The following is a 7,709-nucleotide window of genomic DNA, read 5'->3' as shown; positions in this document are numbered from 1 at the left end:
CTTCTTGAGGTGATTTCTAGCTTGGTTAACTATCTTAGGTACAGATATGGCCCCCATCATCTGAGCAACTCAGTCTTGAAGGCATTTATCCTCACAACATGTGTCTGAGGTGGGGAAGTGCTCTTATCCCCCTTTCACAAAGAGAAACTGAGGCCCAGCGAGACTAAAGGTTTATAAAGGTGTTTACGTACCTTAAAATAGGTATCTAGTGGAATTTGCAAAAATGCTTAGGTGAGTTAGGTACTTAACTCTCATTGAAACCATTGGGAGTTAAGCACCAAACTGCATCGGTGCCTTTGAAGATAGGCCCCTCTCTGTATCTTTAGGTGCCTAAATATCTTGGTAAATATGGCCCCAAGAGACTTGCTTGAGGCATAAAATATGTGGGAAAGCAGCAATTGAACGTGGGTTCCCATGACCTAAGCTAATGTTCTAACCACTGGACTATGTGTCTTCATAATAGATATGGCAAAATCTCCTGGATTTCATAGGAAATGCATGGCCAAATTGCTTGGGCAGCTTTGAAAATCTCACCCTACACATCCAAAGTGTTTATAGATATAGATATATATAGATAGCGCATAAGAACCTAACTTCCTATTAAGGTCACAGGAAGACCTTAGATCCTCACAGACTCTGGCAATGATACAGAAGGTTTAATAATAACAAACAATATTACATATTAATTATTATTAATAATAATAATTACCTTCTGTATCATTGCCAGAGTCTGTGAGGATCTAAGGTCTTCCTGTGACCTTAATAGGAAGTTAGGGTTCTTATGCACTCTCAGAAAGGGCTCAGCAATAATGCATCTGAAATATTGGCCCAATCTGAATTTCAGTGTCTGTATCAGAGTCAATTGTGCAACATCTTTTGGCAGTGTATTCCAATCTCACTGCTTCCCTTGCAATGTGCCAATGTCCCTGTTTAGAGTTGGTTCATATTTTGTAGTGTTTTTGAAAAAAGAAATCAATAGGAAATGAACAATTTTCATTTACAGTAGACTCTCAGAGTTATGAACACCTCGGGAATGGAGGTTGTTCTTTCAAAGTTTATGACTGAACATTGACTTAATATGGCTTGGAAACTTTACTATGCAGAAGAAAAATGCTGCTTTCCCTACCACTATATTCTTATTATTCAAGCATGGAATTGCTATCCATAGAGATTCTATGGTACAATTAGATTCATTTAAGATTTTTACTTCATTTAATTCTACACTTTCTTTCACATATAATGCCACTCCCCCACCAGCATGATCTGTTCTGTCCTTCCAATATATTTTGTACCCTGGTATTACTGTGTCCCACTGATTATCCTCATTCCACCAAGTTTCTGTGATGCCTATTATATCAATATCTTCATTTAATATGAGGCACTCTAGTTCACTCATCTTATTACTTAGATTTCTAGCATTGGTATATAAGCATTTTAAAAACTTGTCACTTTTTAGCTGTCTCCCATTACATGATGTAATTGAATGAGACTTTTTTCTTTGACTGTTTCTCATTAGATCTTACTTGTATTTTATCATCTTCCATCCTCTCCTCCTTACTAGGACATAGACGATCTCCATTAGCAGATCCTCCCCATAGGAATGTCTCTGTCTGAGCCACGTGCTCCTTTGCACCTGTCAGCTTTCCCCCAGCCCTTCATTTAAAAACTGCTCTACAACCTTTTTAATTTTAAGTGCCAGCTTTCTGGATCCAGTTTAGTTTAGGTGGAGCTCATCCTTCCTACATAGGCCCCCTGTTTCCAAAAAGTTTCCCCAGTTCCTAGTAAATCTAAACCCCTCCTCCCTATACCATCGTTTCATCCATGCATTGAGACCCTGCAGTTCTACCTGTCTAACTGGCCCTGCGCGTGGAACTGGAAGCATTTCAGAGAATGCTACTATGGAGGTCCTGGACTTCAATCTCTTACCTAGCAGCCTAAATTTAGCCTCCAGGACCTCTCTCCTATCCCTCCCTATGTCATTGGTACTTACATGTACCACGACCACCGGCTCCTCCCCAGCACTACACATAAGTCTATCTAGATGTCTCGAGAGATCCACAACCTTTGCACCATGCAGGCAAGTCACCATGCAGTTCTCCCACTCATCACAAACCCAGCTATTTATGTTTCTAATGATCGAGTCACCCATTACTAATACCTGTCTCTTCCTAATAACTGGAGTTCCCTCCCCCAGAAAGGTATCCTCAGTGTGAGAGGATACCACAACATCATCTGGAAGGAGAGTCCAAACTATGGGATCATTTCCTTCTGCTCCACTTGGATGTTCTCCTTCCTTGAGACTTTCCTCCTGCTCAGTAGCATAGAGGCTGTCAGACTGGGGATGGGACCATTCTACTGTCCCGGTAAGTCTCATCTATGTACCTCTTTGTCTCCCTTAGCTCCTCCAGCTCAGCCACCCTGGTCTCCAAAGCCCATACACAGTCTCTGAGGGCCAGAAACTCCTTACACGTGCTCCTTGCACCATAGGGCAGGTAATCATACATGCTGCATTAGGTGCACTACACTGGATAGCCCCCAGTCTGTTGCTGGACTTCTGCCTACATTGTTTTTTTACTCCTGAAGTTAGTTCCTTTGTTGAGGTTTTGTTTTTATCAGGGGGTGGTTTTTGGCTTAAGTTTGAAGAACTCTCCCACTCCCCTTCAGTAAACTCCCTCGCAAAACTCCCGTTAGCTGCTCCTGTTCACTAGCTCCTCTGGTCGCTTAGGAGTGGGCTTTTTAAAGCCCTGGTCTTCCTGAGTAGCCCCACCCCAGTTAAGGGTTGATGGGGCTAAAGGGCTTAGGGATCAAAGCCTCGTTAAGAAGCTCTCAGCCTTACCTAGCAGGCCGCTAGGCTCAGCACCCACACGGTCAGCACACATTCCCCAAAACAAACAGACCACATGGTATATTTCAGTCCAGCAGCAAGCACACCACAATAAACACACACACACACACACAACAGACAACAAACTTACCCCAAGGGTCATGTAATCACTCCTCCTTTACCTGGAGAAGTCCCTCCCCTCTTAAGCCGCTCCAGTTCTTCTACTTTTTACAGTTGAGTTTAGAATTAGGGTAAATGTTGTCGTACCAATTATTACAACAGACCTATAGGTGCCACTATAATACTAACAAGCTATTAGGTGGTTTTGTTTTTCACAGATTCATAGAGTTTAAGGCTAGAAAGGACAATTAGAGCATCTATTTTGACCTCCTGTAGAATGCAGGCCATGGAATTCCACCAAATTACTCATCTCCTGAGCCCAATAGCTTGTGTTTGGCTAAAGCATCTTCCAGAAAGGCATCCAGTCTGGATTTGAAGACATAAAAAGATGGAGAAGCCATTGCTTCCCTAGGGAGTTTGTTCCGGTGGCTAATAACTCTCACTGTTAAAAAATTGTGCATTATTTCTAATTGGAGTTTGTTTGGATTTATCTTCCAACCATTGGGTTTAGTTCTCTGTTCTCCATGAGATTAAAGAACCTTTTAGTACCTGATATTTTCTCCTTAGGAAGGTACTTGTACACTAATGAAGTTACATTTCAATCTTCCTTTTGATAAGACAGAAAACTCAAGCTTCTTCCACCTCTCACTATAAGGCATTTTTTCCAGTTCTTTGGTAATTTTTGTGCTCTTTTCTGCACCCTCTCCAATTTTTCAAAATCTTTTAAAATGTGGACATCAGAAGTGGACACAGTATTCAAGCAGCTGTCTCACCAGTGCATATACAAAGGTTTGGAAGGATTAGATTTTATCAGTAAATGTCAGTAAACATAAATTTCACCATACACACATTTTCCCATTGATAATAATAGAAATGTACAGATAGAATAATGATGCTTGAGAACTTATTGAATATCGATTCAAGGATATTTACTTTGTATATTTTGACATGGGATCTTCACCTGAACCCCAAATTTTGCACAAATGTGAAAATTTAAATGGATAAAAATTGAAAAACAAAAAAGCTTTAAAGTGAACAATAATGTTATCTGTCAAAACTATGAAATTTACATATCAAATTCTGCAAATACACAGGCTTGGAAGGGTTCAATTTATGTCATTAATCATTTTTATCTGCCACACAGAAATTGATGGGGAATATATCAATTGATAGTAATGAGACAGTGCAGTATCCCCTGCACCTAGTACCCAGAGTGATCGAGTATCCAAGGCCCCTCATCTGTACAGGGAGCCCCCTGCAGACCTATTGTCACTGGGCCCACTTGCTCACTCACTAGCCAGGAGCACAGGGGCTGTCTTCTGCCCCTGCGCACAAGACATTTAGCAGCAGGGTGGCTTTTCCCATGGTCAGAGGCTCATCCTTCTCCTCACAGTCCCGAGTGGGGATATCTGCTCCGTCCAGTGAGCACATTCTCCCCCACATCTAGCACTGGAATTGCCACCTGGCTGTTTTTTAACTCTCCTTGTTGTTTTTTCTACTTCCTTGCCAGTTGCTGATTGCAATGTGCTACGTTTTTAAAACCTGCGACATTGCAACTGTAAGTTGCGTGCACGCACAGTCGTGCCAATGGCCACGCAATGATTTTCTAACTACAGCACGCAGGTCACATGGCAGGGAGCACTGCCAATGTGTCACATGTTTCCCATCTGTGTGCCAGGACCTTAACCCGAAACCACAGCGGCCATATTGGAAGGACAGAACAGATCGTGCTGGTGGGGGAGTGGCATTATATGTGAAAGAAAGCGTAGAATCAAATGAAGTAAAAATCTTAAATGAATCAAACTGTACCATAGAATCTCTATGAATAGCAATTCCATGCTTGAATAATAAGAATATAGAGGTAGGGATATATTGCCGGCCATGTGACCAGGATGGTGATAGTGACTGTGAAATGCTCAGGGAGATTAGAGAGGCTATTAAAATAAAAAAACTCAATAATAATGGGGGATTTCAACTATTCCCATGTTGACTGGGTACATGTCACCTCAGGATGGGATGCAGAGATAAAGTTTCTTGACACCTTAAATGACTGCTTCTTGGAGCAGCTAGTCCTGGAACTCACAAGAGGAGAGGCAATTCTTGATTTAGTCCTAAATGGAGCAAAGGATCAGGTCCAAGAGGTGAATATAGCTGGACTGCTTGTTAATAGTGACTATAATATAATGAAATTTAACATTCCTGTGGCAGAGAAAACACCACAGCAGCCCAACACTGTAGCATTTAATTTCAGAAAGGGGAACTACACAAAAATGAGGAGGTTAATTAAACAGAAATTAAAAGGTACAGCACCAAAAGTAAAATCCTTGCAAAATACATGGAAACTTTTTAAAGACACCATAATAGAGGCTCAACTTAAATGTATACCCCACATTAAAAAACATAGTAAGAAAACCAAAAAAGAGTCACCGCATCTAAACAACAAAGTAAAAGAAGCAGTGAGAGGCATCCTTTAAAAAGTGGAAGTTAAATCCTAGTGAAGAAAATAGAAAGGACATAAACTCTGGTAAATGAAGTGTAAAAATATATTTAGGAAGGCCAAAAAAAAAATTTGAGGAAGAGCTAGTCAAAGACTCAAAAAGTAATAGCAACTTTTTTTTAAGTAAATCAGAAACAGGAAGCCTGCTAAACAACCAGTGGGGCCACTGGACGATAGAGATGCTAAAGGAGCACTTAAGGATAATAAGGCCATTAAGGACAAATGCAATGAATTCTTTGCATTGGTCTTCATGGTTGAGGATGTGAGGGAAATGCCCAAACCTGAGCCATTCTTTTTAGGTGACAAATCTGAGGAACTGTCCCAGATTGAGGTGTCATTAGAGAAGGTTTTGGAAAAAAATGGTAAATTAAACAGTAATATGTCACCAGGACCAGATATTATTCATCTAGAGTTCTGAAGGAACTCAAATGTGAAATTGCAGGACTACTAACTGTCATCTGTAACCTATCATTTAAATCAGCTTCTGTACCAAATGACTGGAGGATAGCTAATGTGATGCCAATTTTTAAAAAGGGCTCCAGAGATGACCCCGGCAATTACAGGCTGATAAGTCTGACTTCAGTACCGGGCAAAATGGCTGAAATTAAGAACAAAATTGTCAGATGAATTGACATAGATGAATAGAATTTTTTGGGGAATAGTCAACATGTTTTTTGTAAATGTAAATCATGCATCACCAATCTACTAGAATTCTCTTAGGGCATCAACAAGCATGTGGACAAGGGGGATCCAGTGGATATAGTATATTTAGATTTTCACAAAACCTTTGACAAGTAAGCAGTCATAGGATAAGAGTGAAAGTCCTCTCATGGATTGGTAACTAGTTAAAATATAGGAAACAAAGGGTAGGGATAAATGGTCAGTTTTCAGAATGGAGAGAGATAAATAGTGGTGACTCCCAGGGTCCAGTCTGGTCCTATTAAACATATTCATAAATGATCTGGAAAAACGGGTAAACAGTGAGGTTGCAAAATTTCCAGATGGTACAAAACTGCTCAAGATAGCTAAGTCCCAGGCAGACTGTGAAGAGCTACAAAAGGATCTCTCAAAACTGGGTGACTGGGCAACAAAATGGCAGATGAAATTCAATGTTGAGAAATGCAAAGTAATGCACATTGGAGAACATAGTCCCAACTATACATATAAAACAATGGTATCTAAATTAGCTGTTGATACTCAAGAAAGAGATCTTGGAGTCATTGTGGATAGTTCTCTGAAAACATCCACTCAATGTGCAGCGGCAGTCAAAAGAGCAAACAGAATGCTGGGCATCATTAAGAAAGGGCTAGATAATAAGACAGAAAATACCAGATTGCCTCTATATAAATCCATGGTATGATAAATAAATTAATGGAGATATCCTATCTCCTAGAACTGGAAGGGATGCTGCAAGGTCATTGAATCCAGCCCCCTGCCTTCACAAGCAGGACCAATTACTGATTTTTCCCCTGTTCCCTAAGTAGCCCCCTCAAAGATTGAACTCACAACCCTGGGTTTAGGAGGCCAATGCTCAAACCACTGAGCTATCCCTCCCCCCTGCCCACATCTTGAATACTGCGTACAGATGTGGTCACCCCATCTCAAAAAATATATTGGAACTAGAAAAGATTCAGAAAAGGGGAACAAAAATGATTAGGGGTATGAAACATCTGCCATATGAGGAGAGATGGAAAAAAGCTGACTAAGGGGGAGGGGGATATGATAGAGGTCTATACAATCATGACTGGTGTGGAGAAAGTAAATAGGGGAATGTTATATACCCCTTCTCATAACACAAGAACTAGGGGTCACCAAATTAAATTAATAGGCAGGAGGCTTAAAACAAGCAAAAGGAAGTATTTTCTCACAGTGCACAGTCAGCCTGTGTATCTCCTTACCAGAGGATGTTGTGAAGGCCAAGAATATAATAGAGTTCAAAAGAGAACTAGATAAATTAATGGAGGATTGGTCCATCAATGGCTATTAGCCAGGATGGGCAGGGACGGTGCCCCAGGCCTCTGTTTGCCAGAAGCTGGGAATGGGTGACAGGGGATGGATCACGTGATGATTACCTAGTCTGTTCGTTCCCTCTGGGGCACTGTGGTGGGGCAGCTGCCCCACCCCATGCTAGAGGGGGCTGCAGCAGGCCAGGGGGCCTGTGCAGCCTGGCAGCCAATTAAAGAAGGGCTTATTGGGAGCCAATCAGGGTCCAGAGTGGAGACAGCCAACCGGGGCCAGGCTCAGCCCTATAAGAAGGCTGCTCAGGGA

The sequence above is a fragment of the Trachemys scripta genome, chromosome 12, assembly GCF_013100865.1.
Source record: "Trachemys scripta elegans isolate TJP31775 chromosome 12, CAS_Tse_1.0, whole genome shotgun sequence".
In the NCBI taxonomy this organism is placed as follows: domain Eukaryota; kingdom Metazoa; phylum Chordata; order Testudines; family Emydidae; genus Trachemys; species Trachemys scripta.
This window is presented reverse-complemented; position numbering follows the sequence as displayed.